Here is an 18,900-nt window from a genome sequence, read left to right on the forward strand (position 1 = left end):
ACGTTAAATTCTTTAATAAAAATGAAATAAAAGTAAAACGTAAAGAAACTGAGACAGGTTCATGCGAATATTATGTTTTTTTTTAACAGTTCACTTCTCGTAAATAAAAAAAATACTCGAGCTGAGATCGAAACCAAAACCTAAAGAAAGTGAATCAAGTATGAAAACTAATTAATTAGCTTGACATGACTGTAAAATGATATTTTTAAACAACTCATATATAATAAACGGAAGCTGTCATATTTCACGATCGCGCATGCGTAGTCATGAAATGGTTTAAAGCAGACAAAAATCCTGTAGTCTCCCACATACCAATTTTTCAATTTTGACCCGTTAGCAGCCCATTATTCGGGATGAAAACCGATTAAAATGTTTTTCACTTGTCTGAATACTCTACATATCAAATTTCATATCTGAGTACTAAAATGCATTGAATATATAGGTTGAGAAGTATCCTCACATACACGCGCATTCTCACTTTTATAAATATACAGATTGTTCTTTATATACACAAGATAATCTTCGATAATTCGAAAAGATAATTCACCGCATGATTAACATTTCCAGTAGCAACGTACATATGCAGGAGCATATTACAAAACGCGGTAAAAAGCTAATGCTGAATTACAAGTACTTACGACTAAACATCCGTACATAGAAATTAGAAACTTTTTTCACAATAAATCTCTATAAACTTGCCACCAGTTCAGCGCTTACAACAAAGCCTTTCACCATGAAAATCCTTCTTGAATGCTATGAGTTCTGTCAAGGGTAAAATAGATCCCCTAACATTTATCTCTATTTCTGGGGCCTTCTTTTAGAGGTTTCCTTCAGACCCGCTCACCTACTGACGCTTCCGTTGTTCGTGTCCGGTCTCTTTCGGAGCCTTTCTTCACGATTCGAAGGCATAGTTTTCTATTCCTTCAATATGTTTTAGAACCACCAGTAAGAATTATTATTTTAGGATAGCATTGGATAATGTATTATTTATTATAATTATTTATTGTAACAAAAAAACATTATTTACTTTCTCACCCAGTGAAATCCCCATCTAACCGATTGTAATTTGGCTGTTACCTAGTATTAAAAACTATTACATTATTTTGCAGTTTGGAAAATATTTTTATGCCAAATCTTAAGCTTACGCACTTTTAAGAAAAAAGGCAAATCAAATAATGGTGTTTATTTTGTGTTTAATGACTATGGATTCACTTTAATTCAAATTAGAAATTTCATATGAGAGTTTGTCTCTATATTATAATACCAAAGCTTTCTAATTATTCTCAAGTGACGGAAATTTTCGAAATATTTATTAATTAAATATAAATACGTATTGTTTACATTACACAGCGATCGGAAATATGCAAATTTTCTCGAAGTCTTCCACACACTTTTTATTCAATATATAAACAATATCAAATCTCTCTCTATAAAACTATATTAAACTAAATATATCCCGTATTATGGTTCCTTTCGTCTATAAGCTGTGTTCTCAAAATTATAATACTCTGCAAATTCAAATGTTTTTTTTAAATCTGTAAGTTTATCTATGACTTACTTTACGGTCTTAGTAAACTTCTCGTCTCTGTTTAGTTAACTACGACCGTAAAGTAAGTCATTTTTTAATTATCTGTTTTTTTTATTTACCTTCATCTTGTATGTATCTATTTTTATCTGCATTTTGTATTTATCTGTTTTTTATTTATCTTCATCTTGTATCTATTTTTATCTGCATTTTGTATTTATCTGTTTTTTATTTATCTTCATTTTGTATCTATTTTTATCTGCATTTTGTATTTATCTGTTTTTATTTATCTTCATCTTGTATCTATTTTTATCTGCATTTTGTATTTATCTGTTTTTTATTTATCTTCATTTTGTATTTATCTGTTTTATTATCTTCATTTCGTATGTATCTGTTTTTTTATTATGTTCATTTTTTATTCATTGGTGTTTTATTTATCTGTTTTTATTATCTTCATTTCGTATGTATCTGTTTTTTATTATGTTCATTTTTTTATTCATTGTTTTTTTTTATTTATCTTCATTTTGTATGTATCTATTTTTATCTGCATTTTGTATTTATCTGTTTTTTATTTAACTTCGTTTTGTATTTATCTGTTTTTATTATCTTCATTTCGTATGTATCTGTTTTTTATTATGTCTATTTTTTATCTGTTTTATTATCTTCATTTCGTATGTATCTGTTTTTTATTATGTCCATTTTTTATTTATCTGTTTTATTATCTTCATTTCGTATGTATCTGTTTTTATTATGTTCATTTTTTATTCATTGGTTTTTTATTTATCTGTTTTTATTATCTTCATTTCGTATGTATCTGTTTTTTATTATGTTCATTTTTTATTCATTGGTTTTTTTTATTTATCTTCATTTTGTATGTATCTACTTTTATCTGCATTTTGTATTTATCTGTTTTTTATTTACCTTCATTTTGTATTTATCTGTTTTTATTATCTTCATTTCGTATGTATCTGTTTTTTATTATGTCCATTTTTATTTATCTGTTTTTATTATCTTCATTTTGTATGTATCTATTTTTATCTGCGTTTTGTATTTATCTGTTTTTTATTTATCTTCACTTTTTATTTATCTGTTTTTATTATCTTCATTTTGTATGTATCTATTTTTACCTGCGTTTTGTATTTATCTGTTTTTTATTTATCTTCATTTTTTATTTATCTGTTTTTATTATCTTCATTTCGTATGTATCTATTTTTTATTATGTTCATTTTGTATTTTTTTATGTATCTTCATTTTGTATTTATCTGTTTCTGTAACAATAATTTTATTTTGTTTCTGTTATTGATGGGTCTAAAATATACCATGCCTTGGAGTCCAGGACCTCTTTTCATGCCCTGAACAAAACAGTTGATTCTCGTGATATCATTTATTAAAATACGTGTTTCCTTTATGTGGGTTTATTTTTCAATAATTCGGTGGTGTTCTGACGTCCACATTATTTCGCATGTAAATATTTTAGAATATCAACAGCCTGCGTTCATCCTCCTCATTAAGCATTTAGTCTCATAAGTATATTTAGCATACAATTAATGAGCCCGTCAATATTTTTCTCACTTAACTTGTAACTGAGGCTTCCGCTACCTGCTCCCGGGCCCTTTTATTATTCATCCTTATAGCTCTAATGCATAGTTGTCTTTCCTTTTACATATCTAAATATTTTTTTTAGAATCGTCGGTAAGAATATTTTCCTTTCCCCTCTAAATGGAATAATGTTGTATAAGGTTGGTGCAAAAATAATGTCGTTTTTTAACGTTAACTTCAAAAGATCATAAAAATGTTATTAATGGAAATAAGAACCATTAGAATGGACACATTTTAACCAGATTGGCTACGTAGTCAGCGATAAAAAGTGAAACAGACAGACAAACATAATCTCGCAAAGTATATAAATTAAATTAAATATAATATAGATTTTGGAATAGTAAATTTCGATTTTTCAAATATCTCAGACTAAAATCTCTTTTTATATTAATTATAAATTTTTTTTTCTATAAATCTTCACATAATTGCCTTTAAAGGCGATTTCTATTTTTTTTATTAATATATAAACATTGCATAACTTTAGTCGCAATCCCCCTCTGATCACATTAGGCGAAATAAAAAAAAGCTCCTTGTATTTGAAAATATCAAATTCCAATGATTTCATAATGGAAGGTAAATGATTCAATGCGACACAGGGGGGAAAAAGAAGAAAAAGATAAGATTAAGAGAAAAAATTAAACAAAACAGCAAAGAGAACGGAGGAGAAGAAGGGAAAATAAAAACGATAAGAAGAAAAGAAGGAAATAAAAAGACGAAGAGATAGAAAAAGAATATCATCTAAAATAATAAATACTTTTCCTTATAAGGATACAACATTTACTGATTAAACATCTTAATGTGTGTGTGTGTGTGTGTGTGTGTGTGTGTGTGTGTGTGTGTGTGTGTGTGTGTGTGTTAATTAATGACAGTGTTATTGCGGGACTGGTAATTTATTATAAAATTAACTGCAAGTTTAAGGGCTTCTGATTTCTATATTTTAAGATTATTAAAACTATTGTAAAAAATAAAAATAGAAAATAGTTAATACTTGTTAAAGCAGGAGAAGTTCACGTAAATCTTTGAATGCCGGGTTCAGTAATTCAGAATGTTATTTAATTAATTAATTCTGTTATCTATATATCTATAAAAGTGAACGTGTCTGTGTGCCTGTCTGTGTGGCTGTGTACATTTCCCTACGCAATAAGTCTGTCAATTTTAAGTCTAAAGACTCGGAATTTGGTATACAAGGTGCTGAAATTTGGGAAAATATTGTACTCCATTTTCGGCCAGACATCTGGTTGTTAAGGGGTCAAAGTTCAACGATTTGTTCTTTGAGAACTCTACAAAACTCCTCCGCCAATTTTGAGTCTAAACACTTGAAATCTTCGATATAGGTTCCATGGACATGGATCTAACTTAATAACGTGATTTGAGCCCAAAGCAATAAATGTTAAGGGGGGTCATAATAGGGGTCAAAGTTTTTAAAAAATTGACCGCTTTTTTTTTTTTTTTGCTCAACATACACCTCCAAACACCTCGGCAATGCCCGGCTGAAATGCTAGTTTTATAATAATTCTAAATAATTACGCAATGTATTTATAATAATTCTAAACAATTATACAATATTCCAAAAAATTACACACTATATTCATAATACTTCTAAATAATTACACAAAATATTTATAATAATTCTAAACAATTATATAATATTTTATAATAATTCCAAATGAATACACAATATATTTATAATAATTCCAAATAATTACACAATATATTTATGATAATTCCAAACAATTATACAATATATTTATAATAATGTTGTGGGGGAATCACCCTCCAAATGGGCTGTTCTATCCATTATATATACCATACACCTTTTGATCCCAGGTGTGGATTAAACACCAGAGCGACCCTCACCTGCTCGGTGACGTTTACTACTCTTTTCAGTTATAACCTTTTTACGTTGTTTTTTTCCAGTAATACATTATTTAAACTCTATTCCGTTGTTCTGTTTTCTTTGCGGCTTATTGCAAGCCATAATACTGGCGACATTGGATTCGGAGAACGTACTCACGTTTAAAAACGGTGTTCTAAAAAACTAAACACTGACGACATTGGATTCAAGGAGCATACTAAAATCGAAACCAGTAACGACATTGAAATAAAAAATACTCGTGTTGAAATAGTATTCTAAAAATACTAACGACGTCGGACTCAACTGTTATCAAGCCTAAGGAAGTGTCTAACACAACACTTGCAACTGAAAGGTTCACGGTAACTAAAAAATAAAAAAACGCAGATTATTACGGAAAAAAAAGAGTTGAAAAGAAAAAAGTTCGTCACGATTTTCACAGATAGCGCTGTACTTTTGCAAAAAGAAAAAGGTTCGTCGCGACTTAGAAAGGTAAACTGTTTATACTTTTGGAAAAAGAATCCGTCACTTGTGGTTTTCGCTGCTAAAACGGGCGTTATTTTTTTTTTCTCTGGAGAAAAATACACACTTGATTTTTTTTCTTTAGACAATGAACTTTTTATATATTTATGTTTTTTCTGTTCGTTTTATTGTCTGGAGGAAGAAATAAGAAAGAATAAAACGCTTTTGTAAAATTCAGCGAATGTTTTAAAATTGCTAATTCTGACAAAGTAAAATGGACGAATTGAAATTAGCGTTGTAAAATTTGACCAAGTTGCATATCGATGCCGAAAAGCGTCAGTCACAATCCGAAAAACACTCGACTGAACGTCAAATACGATTCGAGGAACAGCAAAAGGAATTGCAAAAACAGTTAGCGAAATGTCAAATACGAACCGAGGAACAGCAGAAGGAAGTTAAAAAAACAGTTAGCCGAACGTCAATTACGAACAGAGGAATTGCTTACAGAAATTGTTAAGAATAATGCGAACGCGGAAAGCAATTCAGCATTTTCTCAGAATACAATATGGACTGCGATAGACAATTTTAAATACAAGGAAGAGGAAAAATCATTCCCAGCGTATTTTCGACGTTATGAAAATTTTTTTAAATATTGACTGCAGGAACTAGTCTGATCAAAAGAAAACCAAACTGCTACTACGAAAATTGGAAACGGCTGAGCATGATAAATTCGTGGATTACATCTTGCCTCAGAAAACAGCAGATTTATCATTCAATGAGACGGTAAATTTGTTAACAGAACTTTTCTCGCAAAAAATGTCTCTTTCCCATAAGCGTTGGAGATGTTTGAATGTAGTAAAAGACGATAATGACGATTTTATCACCTATGCAGCTGTAGTGAACAAACACTGTGATGACTTTAAGTTGTGTTTACGCAAGGGTTAACCTCGGGAAAAGATGCAGAAATCAGGCGCAGAGTCCTTACAAAGTTAGAAAATGAACCGAACTTAACACGTCCAAAATTGACTGAGGATTGTCAAAAAGTAGAAAGTATAAAAAAGATGCAAGAAATATCGAAGCAGGCATCGCGAATATAAAAAAAAGTAACTAAGAAAAAACGTCGGAATGGCACACAGACACTAACCACCGAAACTCAGAAAAATTAAAGCACCGAGCGCTTGTTTCAGATGTGTTGGAATACATTGGGTAAGGGATTGCTCATTTTTAACAAAAAGATACCATTTATGCAATAAGATCGGTCATAAAAGTTCGCACTGTAGGAAAACTCAGAATAGAAGCCGTGTACGTCAAACCAGAACTAAGGGCGTCGTAGATGAAAATCTACGCAAATATGTAACGGTTAACATTTTCGGCAAGGCTATTAAATTCCAATTAGACAGTGGATCGGATCTTTCAATAATAAATCTCAAAACATGGAAAATATTAGGAAAGCCGACTATGTTTAAAACTAACAGAACTGCGACGGCCGTTAATGATATAAAAATTCATTTTGAAGATGAATTAATTACAAACGTCACTTTACGGGGGAAAACATAAAAACTAAGATTGTATGTGCTAAAAGATAGTGAGAACCTGCTCGGTTCTGACAGCATGGAGGAGTTTTGTCTCTGGGATCTTCCATTATCAACATTCTACAAGAAAATAGATACCCGATCAGCAGAAACGGAGAAACTTATAACTTGTTTTAAAAAAGAATTCACAAACGTATTTACTCCTGGCCTGAGGAGATGTACAAAAATGGCCGCAGATTTTAAGTTTAAACCTGGCACACAACCGGTGTTTAAAAAGGAACGTAATGTCACGTTCGCTTCCTTGAACAAAATAAATCAGGAACTAGACAGATTAGAAAGTATCGGTATACTGGCTAAAATGGATTAGATTTTTACTATCCATTACCTAGTCCAGAAGAAATATTCACGAAATTAAATGGCGGCAAGGTTTTTCTAAGATCGACCTGAGCGACGCTTACCTACAGATTCCGGTAAATGACAAAAGCACTAACCTCCTCTGTATTAACACTCATCGAGGTTTGTACAGATACGAAAGACTCGTGTTTTGTGTCAAGGTGGCACCCGCAATATTCCAGCAAGTAATGGATACTATGCTGTCCAGCTTGGACACCGCAATCGTATATCTTGATGACATTATCATAGCGAGCAAAAGCAAGGAGGAACATGAAAAATATATCAGACAAGTATTCAGTCGAATACAAGATTATGGATTTAAGATCAAAACAGATAAATGCGAGTTGTTTTTACAAACACCTGGGTCAAATAATTGATAAAGATGGCAGACGCTCAGACCCAGATAGGGCGACCGCTATTAAAGAAATGCCGGCACCAGTAAACATAACTCAATTGCAGAGTTTTTTAGGTTTGGCAAATTATTACCAGGGGTTCATCCCAAATATGCAAAAATTGCGTGCACCACTTAATGAATTGCTGAAAAAGGATAAGGCTTGGGAGTTGACAGAAGATTGCCAGACATCATTCCAAGAAATAAAAAAGAATCATGACTTCAAAACTATTCATAGCGCATTTCAACCAGCAGTTGGACATAATAGTAGCTAGCGACACTAGTCAATATGGCGTCGGGGCGTGCATGTTACATCGAATGCCGGATGGCTCGAAACAGCCTATTGCTTTCGCATTACGGACTCTCTTGCCAGCGGAAAAAATTATTCTCAGATCGAGAAAGAGGCCCTAGGAATTATATTTGCAGTTTCAAAATTCCACCGGTTCTTGTACGGAAGACATTTTTTCTACAAACCGATCATAAGCCGTTGATATCCATTTTTGGATAAGAAAAAAGGACTTCCAACATTCACTGCGAACCGACTATTAAGATGGGGAACTATTCTGCTGAACTATAATTTTACAATTCAATTTATCCCCTCAAAACAACTAGCCCATGCAGACGGTCTATCGAGACTGATTTCTGCCAAAATGGAACCTCTTGACGATTCAGTAATAGTATTAATAGTGATGTAAAAACCATGATAAACAATATTATCCGCGAACTGCCGGACACACTTCAGGATTTTAAGTCAGAATCCCTAAATGAAAATTTCATTCAAACCACGAAGCAGAAATTAGCACTGGGTGACATCAGTTCAGACATTTTTTCTGGTTGCGACGAAATACTGTTATACGGTGAAAGGGTTGTCATCCCCTAAACCCTCCAAAAAGAATTCTCAGGGATTTTCACATGGGTCATCCAAGAATAAATAGAATGAAAAGCCTAATGAGAAGTGTTGTTTATTGGCCAGCTATGGACCAAGATATTACCGACATGGTGAACAGATGCAAAGGCTGTGCTTTGGCTGCAAAAGCACCACCGATTAAATATAAACCTTTGCGTAAGGCTGAACAACCATGGTCGAGGATCCACATCGATTATGTGGGACCTGTGGAGGATCTTTACTACCTGATATTAGTTGACTCTTACTCTAAATGACCAGAGGTACTAAGATGCAAAAAAACGACCACGGCAACAACGACAATTTTTTTATTGGAATTGTTTGCTCGGTTTGGAGTTGTAGGATGTCTTGTTAGCGACGACGCTTCACAGAGTTCAGAGAATTCTGCGAGACATATCAAGTCAAGCATATTACGACACCCCAGTACCACGCCAGAGACAACGGCCAGACCGAACGCTTCGTCGATACGCTTAAAAGGGCATAAAAAAGGCGTCCGGTACACCGACAAAGGCCTTTCAGCAATTTCTGCAGGTTTACAGAATCACGAGAAATCCGAACAAACCAGATGCGGGATCCCCAGCAGAAATCATGTTTGGACGGAAAATAAAATCCGTATTTGATAAACTGCTACCCAAACACATAGTACACAACTGAACCTCTACAATGCCAACGAAACGGTTTAACTGCGGAAATAACGTGTATTTTAGATATTTTAGAAATAACGTTTCTTTTTGGGAACAGGGCACGATCTTACGAAGAATCGGCCATGTTACATACATCATTCAGGGCCCAAAGTTCCAACATAAGAGGCACCTGAACCAAATCAGGAAACGCTTCTACGAGGATCAAGAAGAACCACCCCAGGACGGCAGTGAGTCGATTGAAACTGTGTATGACTGTTTTGACATAGACCCTCCAAAAGGGATGCCAGAACCGATACGCTGGTGGTCTACCCCAAAAGGAAGAAATACTGATTTTCACAACCACGGGAATAAGCTTGGGAGGGGGGAGGGGTCGTGGGGGGATCACCCTCCAAACGGACTGTTCTATCCATTAGATAAACCATTGACCTTTTGATCCCAGGTTTGGATTAAACACCAGAGCGACCCTCGTCTGCTCGGTGACGTTTACTACTCTTTTTAATTGTAACCTTTTTACGTTGTTTTTTCAGTAATACATTGTTTTAAACTCTATTCCGTTGTTCTGTTTTCTTTGTGGCTTATTGCAAGCCATAACAAATAATTATCAATACTAGAAATCGTCTTTTAATTTAAGACTTATATTTTAACTTTTGTTAAGGTTGGTGCTTAAATAGTTCGATCATTCTACCGCTCTGGCAAACATCTGACTAATGACGCAATTGTTTAACTTGTATAAGGCAGTTACGTCCCAGCATGAAGCGGTCTTCCAACATTAACAGAACTGCCGTTTGTAGGCCACACTTTAGCGTCAGCAAATTACAATATCGATTTGACAATCTAATTGGTGATTTCTTCTCTTAACATTATTTTAACAGAAGAGGCGTTTCTACTCTTTATCGATTGCGCTTTAATGTCTGGTTTCATCCTCCTAAAACATTCACAGGAGTTACTCGTTTGACTACCACAACTGCATTTTCTCTTTTGTACATTTTCAGCGAAACGCAATTTCACTGAATCGAGTAACTTTTTATAAACAATCCGTTTATCCTTGTGTAGATTCTAAATCAAGCAATATATAGAATTTTCTTGTCATTTATGTTAAGAATATATTTCAGACAGTTTTTCTTTCATATTAGTTGTTGTTATGTTCACGACACTTCGATCGTCGGGTTACTTTACTGAAAATCGGTAAATCGTTATGAATTTCGTAAAAAGTTTTTTATTTAATCCATTCCTTCCATGTTATATATTTGAAGGAAAGTTACGTATATAAGGGGTTGTGAGTTCGATTCCTGTTGAAGCAAATTAAGAGCAGATACAAAATATTATAAAATGCACAGAATGGGAAATGAGAACGATCTATTAGAACGGATAACGAATGGCGATTTTCAGTTCGGAATTCTAAGAACGTTTGTGATTGTAGAAAAAAAGTAAACCAAACAAGATGAGGAAAATAGTCTGAAACATGTAAATAATTGCACATAAATATTTACGAAATTGGATATTCGCTCTTTCGTTCAAACTTTTTTTTAATTAAGGCGTCGTTTCGTAATTTCACACGCTTTAAATTTATTTTAAGATCATTTTTTTTTACCATATGTTAAGATTGACAGAACTTTCTTTAGGAATATTTTAAAGGGTGAACACACACACACATGTACACACGTACCACATAGACGTACATAAACGTACATACGTATATATATGCATATATATGTATGCATATATACATATATATATATATATATATATATATATATATATATATATATTAAAGTTTCTTTTTATTTTGCCCTATTGAGTTATTCATACAGTTTCAATTTCCTACAAGATCAAAGACTACGAAATAAAAGAGTTCCATGTGTGCATATGGGCGTGTATTTAAACCATTCTTGTGCCTAGTTGATCAACGAGATGAACGGAGCATTTATATATATATATATATATATATATATATATATATATATATATACCCGCGGGTAAAGTAAATGTATATATTCACACATATATGCACGGGTATACAGTACGAAACACATAGTTTCACATAAACATACACATGCACACATATATATGAACATATATTAGAAATACATGCATGAGCATATATAATGAATATATACATATATATATACTTGTATATATACATATACGTACATATATATGAATGCATATATATATATATATATATATATATATATATATATATATATATATATATATATATATGCATGTATTCATTTTATATGTTCAGGTATATATTCATCATATATGTCCATGTGTATGTGCGTGTGTATTTGGTAATGTGTGTGTAACGGTGTGTGTTACCGTGTATGCGTGCGTACTTTTCATGTATGTATAAACATTTACTTTACGCGCGTGATTGTCTTCGTGGGTTTGCTTTTTCTTAGATAAAAGACACTTAAGCTTTGAAGTGAAATTTAATTCCACGGATTTCTTTCCTCCTTTGTACGTCAAAACTCAATATTTTTTTGTTTAATTTTATCGCGTGAAATCAGCAGAAATAATTCCTGTAAACTTTGATCAAATAAAATAGTTTTATATTTTTTGTCCCGCTGATTTTTGTCGAAAATTAGTTTCGATAAAAAGCACCGAAAATCAAAGTATTTTCTTGAAAGATGAAATATGAATGCCACAAAAGGAATATTTTCTGTGCTAAAAAAATATTGCTTGTGAAAGAGCAAAAAGAAATAACGAAATACAAAAATTAAGAGTCAAACTGCTACTGCTACTACTACTACTACTACTACTACTACTATTACAACGAATACTATCAATAGTAATAGCAAAAGCAACAGCAATAATAATAACTAGCCGGCGATGAGTATTGTGATCTGTACCCACCAGACACTCACTTTCAATAAACAAATTATGGGTATTGTGTTCCGCACCAACCAAATACTGGCATGGCGATAATTAATTTACGAGTATTGTGATATGTAACCACTAGACACTGGCTGGCAATAAATAATGAGTATTGTGATCTGAACCCACCATACACTGGCTAGCGATAAATAACTTTCGAGTGTTCTGATGTGTAGCTACTATACACTCACTCGCAATAAATAACCTATGAGTTCTATGATCTGTACCAATCAGGTACTAGCTTGCAATATTTGATTTTTCATAAGAGAATCCAGTATAATAACGGCTGGTGCGATTTGGAATATTCCATTTTAATATTTAAGTATGTTTATTAAATATGAATACGATGATAACGGTCGAAGCGACAAGCGTCATAATAATAATAATAATAATAATAATAATAATAATAATAGCAATAGCACATACATACATGTGGCGTGTCTATACTTCTTGTTGTCCGCCGGTCCTTCTCTCTATTTTCGCTGATTTGTCTAGTCGTTGCTATAAGCTTTTCTCATGCCGAAAGAGAACATAAGTAAACTTTCATAAATAATTTCATTTGGAGAAAATTTACTTATGAAAGAGAAACTAAGGTCGCTTAGCTAATTATTTCTTCCAAACCTTTTTAATGTTTCACACGCACGGACAGAGAATATCAAGATAACATTTCTGCTTAGAATATCAAGCTGTCTACATTATAGGCCGTGTCTCATTCGCACAGTTTCCACGCAGAAGCTTATTCGTAGACGTGTATTTCTCTCACCTAAAGAATATATCGTCGGTTGTGATCATTTAACTATTTTTATCTACTGTTTGACATGTTCTCCGTAGTCTCAACTTTATGTAGCCCATCCTTAATTCAACCCTGGGAATTATTCTGATTTATATATGAAAGATACATGCACTCGATATGGTCCTTATCAAAATTCACACTGGCTAATTAAATCACTATTGACGTAATATGTAAAAGATTGATCCTACTGGAAATTATATCGATCGGTTTAAAAGAAAGAGGTAGGAATAAACAAATCCTGAAATCTTTCTTTTATGTTAAAATAAGAATGTACAGTTTTTCGTGCTGCATTTATTCAGTGCGCTGCCCGTGGAGACGTGCATAAACAAATAAAAACTTTTATACAAAAAATAGCTTCATTTCTTATTCATCAGAAAATCTCCGCATGTACGACGTTATTCTTTCTGTAAGAGAAAAACATTAAGGAAGAATTTGGAAAGAAACGCAGGCAAATCCCAAGTGAAGTGTTATTTTTCAAACAGGGGCAGTTTTTGATTTAATCTTCCCCAAAGACTTTGGCTAACTGGATAGCATTCACTTCCGGAATTTGAGGGAGAGAAGCTGTTATTTGGGGACCAAATCAGTTCAAAACCTGCAATTTTATGTTTGGTTGGATTCATCTAGTTTCTCGGGCTAGTTTCCAACTGTCTATGACGCTGTATATTTCAACAGTACTGGGAGGCGCGTAATATTATCATGTTCCCACTGCAGCTGAAAAAACAAATCGTTGCACATAAAACGTAATAAATCGGTATAACTCTTACTAGTTTATCTTTTTGTTTTATTTTAAAATTTATTTCCTTTCTTATTCAATATATTTTAGTGTTGTATTTCGGGTTTTGCACGAACCGTTAACAATTATAGAAACAAAAATGTGCTTGTTCAAATATTTTATTTTTAAATTATGCGATAAAAGCAAGCACTTCCAGTGCTGCCGGGAAATGAGTAAGACCACCTGCTTACTCCGATTTTAAGCAATTTAATGCTACTAACTTTACTACTGCTACAACTACGACAACAACAACAATAGTAATAATGATAATAATAATAATAAGAAGAAGAAGAAGAAGAAGAAGAATATCCCCCTTTACCACATCACCCCCCCCCCAAAAAAAAAAGAGTGAAACCAAACAGCCAAGTAGAGTCTAGGGGGAAGGAAAGACTGAGGAGAGAGCACTGACCAGACCTCTGCTCGAAAACGCGCGAAGAAAACTGGAACCTTGGGAGGCTTATTGTCCCTCAAATTCCAGTGAAGACCAGTAGCCGCTGCCAACAATGAAAACAATGTTGCGATAATGCAAATTTATTTACAAATACAATCGAAAGAAGTGGAGAATACTGGAAATCTGGGGGCACTTGTTGTCACTCAGCTTCCAGAAACACAACAGGCTGTTTTCAAGGAAAGATCGTTGATGACCTGTGTGAAAGCTCCTTGTGAGCCAATAATAATAATAATAATAATAATAATAATAATAATTATAATAATAATAATAATAATAATAATAATAATAATTTCCGCTACAAGTATATCACAGTCACTGAACAGGTAAGTTTATCCTCTAATTTAAAGTGTCAAAATAATACCAACGAAATACAGTGCAACAAAACTAAACATCAAATACATAAAAATCTTAAAGAAGAGATTGACAACGAAAGAAAATCGACTGGTAATGGAATCCTATTATAGAAGCCACCCCCAAAGAACACGGTTAATGGAAACGGATCAAAGCGTCACGGGACATGTCCAGTGAATACCATACAACTGGACAAAGAATTGCGACATATTCCCAGAAGAGGGTGGATTTCTAATTGAGAACTACTCGAAACAAAACGAAGGATAAATGATGGAAAAGACATAGATACGATCCTCACTGGAATTTCGCACATAGAAAATCCATGCGTAGATGATCAGCAAAATATAAACATAGAAACCAGTGAGACCGAGATCTGTGAAACAATGGAACTAAACGAGAATGAAAAAGAAGTAGAAAACGTCATGCAATTTATTAGGGAAAAAGAAGAAAAACTCTTTTCCCCACATATAGCAACTCCAGATATGGGAGACGTGCAAAAAGCAGACACAAGGAGTATGAAAATCGAGACCTAGGAAACAATAGAACTTAACGAGAATGAAGTAGGTGAAGTAAAAACAAAACATCAAACAAATAATGAATGAAGAAAACAAAACTCCTATCCTTAAAGAACCAAAGAGTAGAAGAAATTAAGAGCAGAAAGTGAGAGGGTTAAAAAGCTTCTACCCTACATCGTAACAAATACAATTTCAGATTTTTAAAAAATATAATTTACGCAGGTGCCAAGACAGTAAATATGAAGTTCAAAGCAGAAAAAAGGCGGATTTATATTATCTATATAACATTGTGTATTATATATATATAATATTGTGCATTATCTATATAATACTGTGTATTATCTATATAATATTGTGCATTATCTATATAATATTGTGTATTATCGATATTATATTGTGTATTATCTATATACTATTGGTCATTACTTATATAATATTAGTATGAACTTTATATTATGGTCTATTATCTTTATTATTTTATGTATTATCTATATAATATTGTGTACTATGTATATAATATTTTGTATTTCTCATATAATTTGGTGTGTTTCTCTATATAATATTTTGCTTGCTTCTTCTTGGTCTGTACGTTAAACTTTGATAAATGTTCAAATACAAGTTTTGAAAGTTTTTAAATAGGTCAAATTCACGAGATTTTATTCTGAAAAGGCTAACATTGCAATATGAGAGTGGCCTCTCTTTAATACAGCCTTATTTCAGATATCTATATAATATTTTTTAGCTTGGATTTTCCGAACTAATGTTCTTATCTTAAACGTTACTCCCGCAAATTTACGACCGATGTAATCTCTGACCTTCCTCATATGAATTTTGTCGAACTTGGGAATTTTATTGTCGAACTAACGAATATGTACATAATTTGGAATAAAACCCCTTATTTATTCCATACGGCTAACATGTTCTCGTTCCATAAGCCATGAATGTATAGCTCCAATGTTATTCGCAATTAAATACTTCGTATTACCCGAATAAAGGCCTGAACCTAAAATGTCCACAAAAGTCTCATTTACAACTGAATTTTACTTAGTAGTTCATGGGTCACGTCATGGTTCCTTGTGTAAAATATTTCCGAGTACAAGACACTTGAAAAAGGTCTTTCAAGACGTTATAAGCATAAGACAACAGATGAGAATAGTAATTCGAATGTTTCAAATAATACAAAAATATTAATGCGACTAGAAACACAATATCAGTCATATTTTGATCATTACAGTTGCATTCTTAGTATTTCCAGCATTGAGAATTGAACCTTTAACCCTCAGCAGAACGTCACTATGAACTGTATTTTACTTAGTATTTATTCGTTACGCAAAGGATCCGGTCTGAAGTTACATCGGGCGAAACGTTTTGAGAATAACAGATGAAAACAGTAGTCCGAATAATCCAAATGACACAATACATAAATCCTTATCTCAAAATTTCAGTAACATGAAACGAAATATCTTCTCACGTGATTCAATACCAGAACTAAAGAATATTTTGGCATGTATTCAGTCTTATAAAAATATACAAGGAAAAGCCACAGTGAAACAAACGTTGATAACCACACATTTATTATAGTAACTGAGTCTCAAACTGTATTCAATTTTGGAATAAAATAAATAAATGACTTTATTAACTTTTATTTCTTTCAATAAATAAAACAATGGTCCTTTATTTTATTATTTTTTCTCCTTCAAAGAGACCGCTCCATCATGTACATTCGCATAACTAGTCCTATACACACACACACACACACACACACACACACACATATATATGAATATATATATATACATATGTATGCATATATATGTATATATATAAACATATAAGTATATATATACATATATATATATATATATATATATATATATATATATATATATATATATATATATATATATATATATTGTAAGAGGCGGCCGCACCTACACAAAACGAAACGCTGCTGCTCTTTACTCGTACATGTTTATTTAAAAAGGCTGTGAAAATATTGCTTGCTCGTCACAGCGCGTCAGCTGTGTCTAATTTCTAACAGTCACACTACGCCTTTACAACTAGAATTTACTCAGTGCTCGAGTCCATTTTAACCTCATAGGCTTCACTCCACACACGTTGACGTTCAGCCTGCTTGCCGTTATTTGTTGATATGTCATCTAACAAAATGGCCGAGTGCGAAAAGGAGAGGGGAACGCGATGTACAACGAGTGATTGCCTTTGATGTCAGCGTGGCTTGCATATGTGAAGATGGATACTCATTTCTAACGTATCAGAATTAGAAAATGTCGCCCTTTTCTTTTAATGTCACAAACGCTAGATTTGAAACATTGTATATTTTCTCTGCTTTTATCTATTTTCGACTTGGCGAACATTTACTTGAAACACTTAACAGCTTATTCTCCTTTCCACAAACAGAAGATAATTTAATAGATAAAAGGTTTCATGTAGTCAATTCTACAATGAGTAAAGAACAGCAGAAAAAAATATAGTAATCGCCAAAGTATTTAATTGCTACAATTCTGAAACGAAGAATGCACGTAATTTATAGTCTACGAAGTCGTGAGTTCAATCCCTGATAAGGGTACTCAAAGAGGCATTGATTTATTGTGTAGCTAACATAAAAGTAGCCCGATCTCTATAATCTTTAATCAATTTACTTTTCAGATAAAGAGGTCCACTTAAAAGTAGCCCAGTCCCTCTGATCATTCTCTTAGTTACCAACTGACACCACAAAAGAAAATGCAATTCTTTTTTCTAACAAGATGGCGCTACATGCCACACATCTCACAAATCACTAACACGAGTTCATGACATATGCAAATAATCCTCACAATCTAGACTAACTAAAGGAGAACATTACCAACGCTATCAGGAGAATCACCAGAGAAGATCTACAGGCAGTATCTGAAATCATTGTTAAACGTGCCCAGCAATGATATGATTTCAACGGGGAGGACTTTCAGCATCTTTTATAATGCTACATGTAATTTAAACAATAAAGGACTGTTCTCTCCTCTCTATTAGATTTTCTGGGTTACTTTTAAGTGGGCCACACAGTACTTATTTGAAAGAAATAAGCACAAGATTGGACCGGTCCCTAACGGTTGGTCAAATAAAAATGTTCCAACCGTAATTCCCACATTACTGACTACAATAGAGACACCTAAATTAGGCCAGAATAACGTGAACAGATATCGAGAATAGCAGTTTTAAATCTGTTAATAATGCATTAAATTAACTTGGAAATAGTTTCAATATGCACTCAAACTCAGCATTGCTAAAAAGGAAATTTAGGAAATAATACAGAATATATGTATGTGTGTGTGTGTGCGTGCGTGTGTGTGTGTGTGCGTGTGCGTGTGCGTGTGTGTGTGTGATTGGTTGGTTTCCTGTTTGAAAGCGTTGTTAAATAGGAAAGCAAATAGAACAAGTATATAAAATGCGTTTTAAGCCACCCAACGAAAAAAAAAATAAACAATTTAAAAATAAGGTTTATCGATACATGTCAAGATTCGTTTTTTGTTCTTCTTACGCCTCATGAAGCCAACCATTCTTACGCCTCAATAAACCAACCTTTAGCATTCGCCATGTAAATTCCTGGACTAAAAAAACTGTTGAACAACAACTGAACGGACGTATCCCGCCTAAAAGTATCACCATAAGGCGTATGAAAAAAGAAACGAAACAAGGGCGAGTTTCTTCGTCGAAATGTATCGATAAACATTAATTTTAGTTTGTTTGTTTGCGTTGGATGGCTTCAAAACGTATTTTATATACCTTCCAAAAATCAGGTAATTATCTAATCAGTATAAAATTTTCACCAATTGATAAGC

The sequence above is a fragment of the Euprymna scolopes genome, chromosome 27 (assembly GCF_053919585.1).
Source record: "Euprymna scolopes isolate OS-2025 chromosome 27, ASM5391958v1, whole genome shotgun sequence".
In the NCBI taxonomy this organism is placed as follows: Eukaryota; Metazoa; Mollusca; class Cephalopoda; order Sepiida; family Sepiolidae; genus Euprymna; species Euprymna scolopes.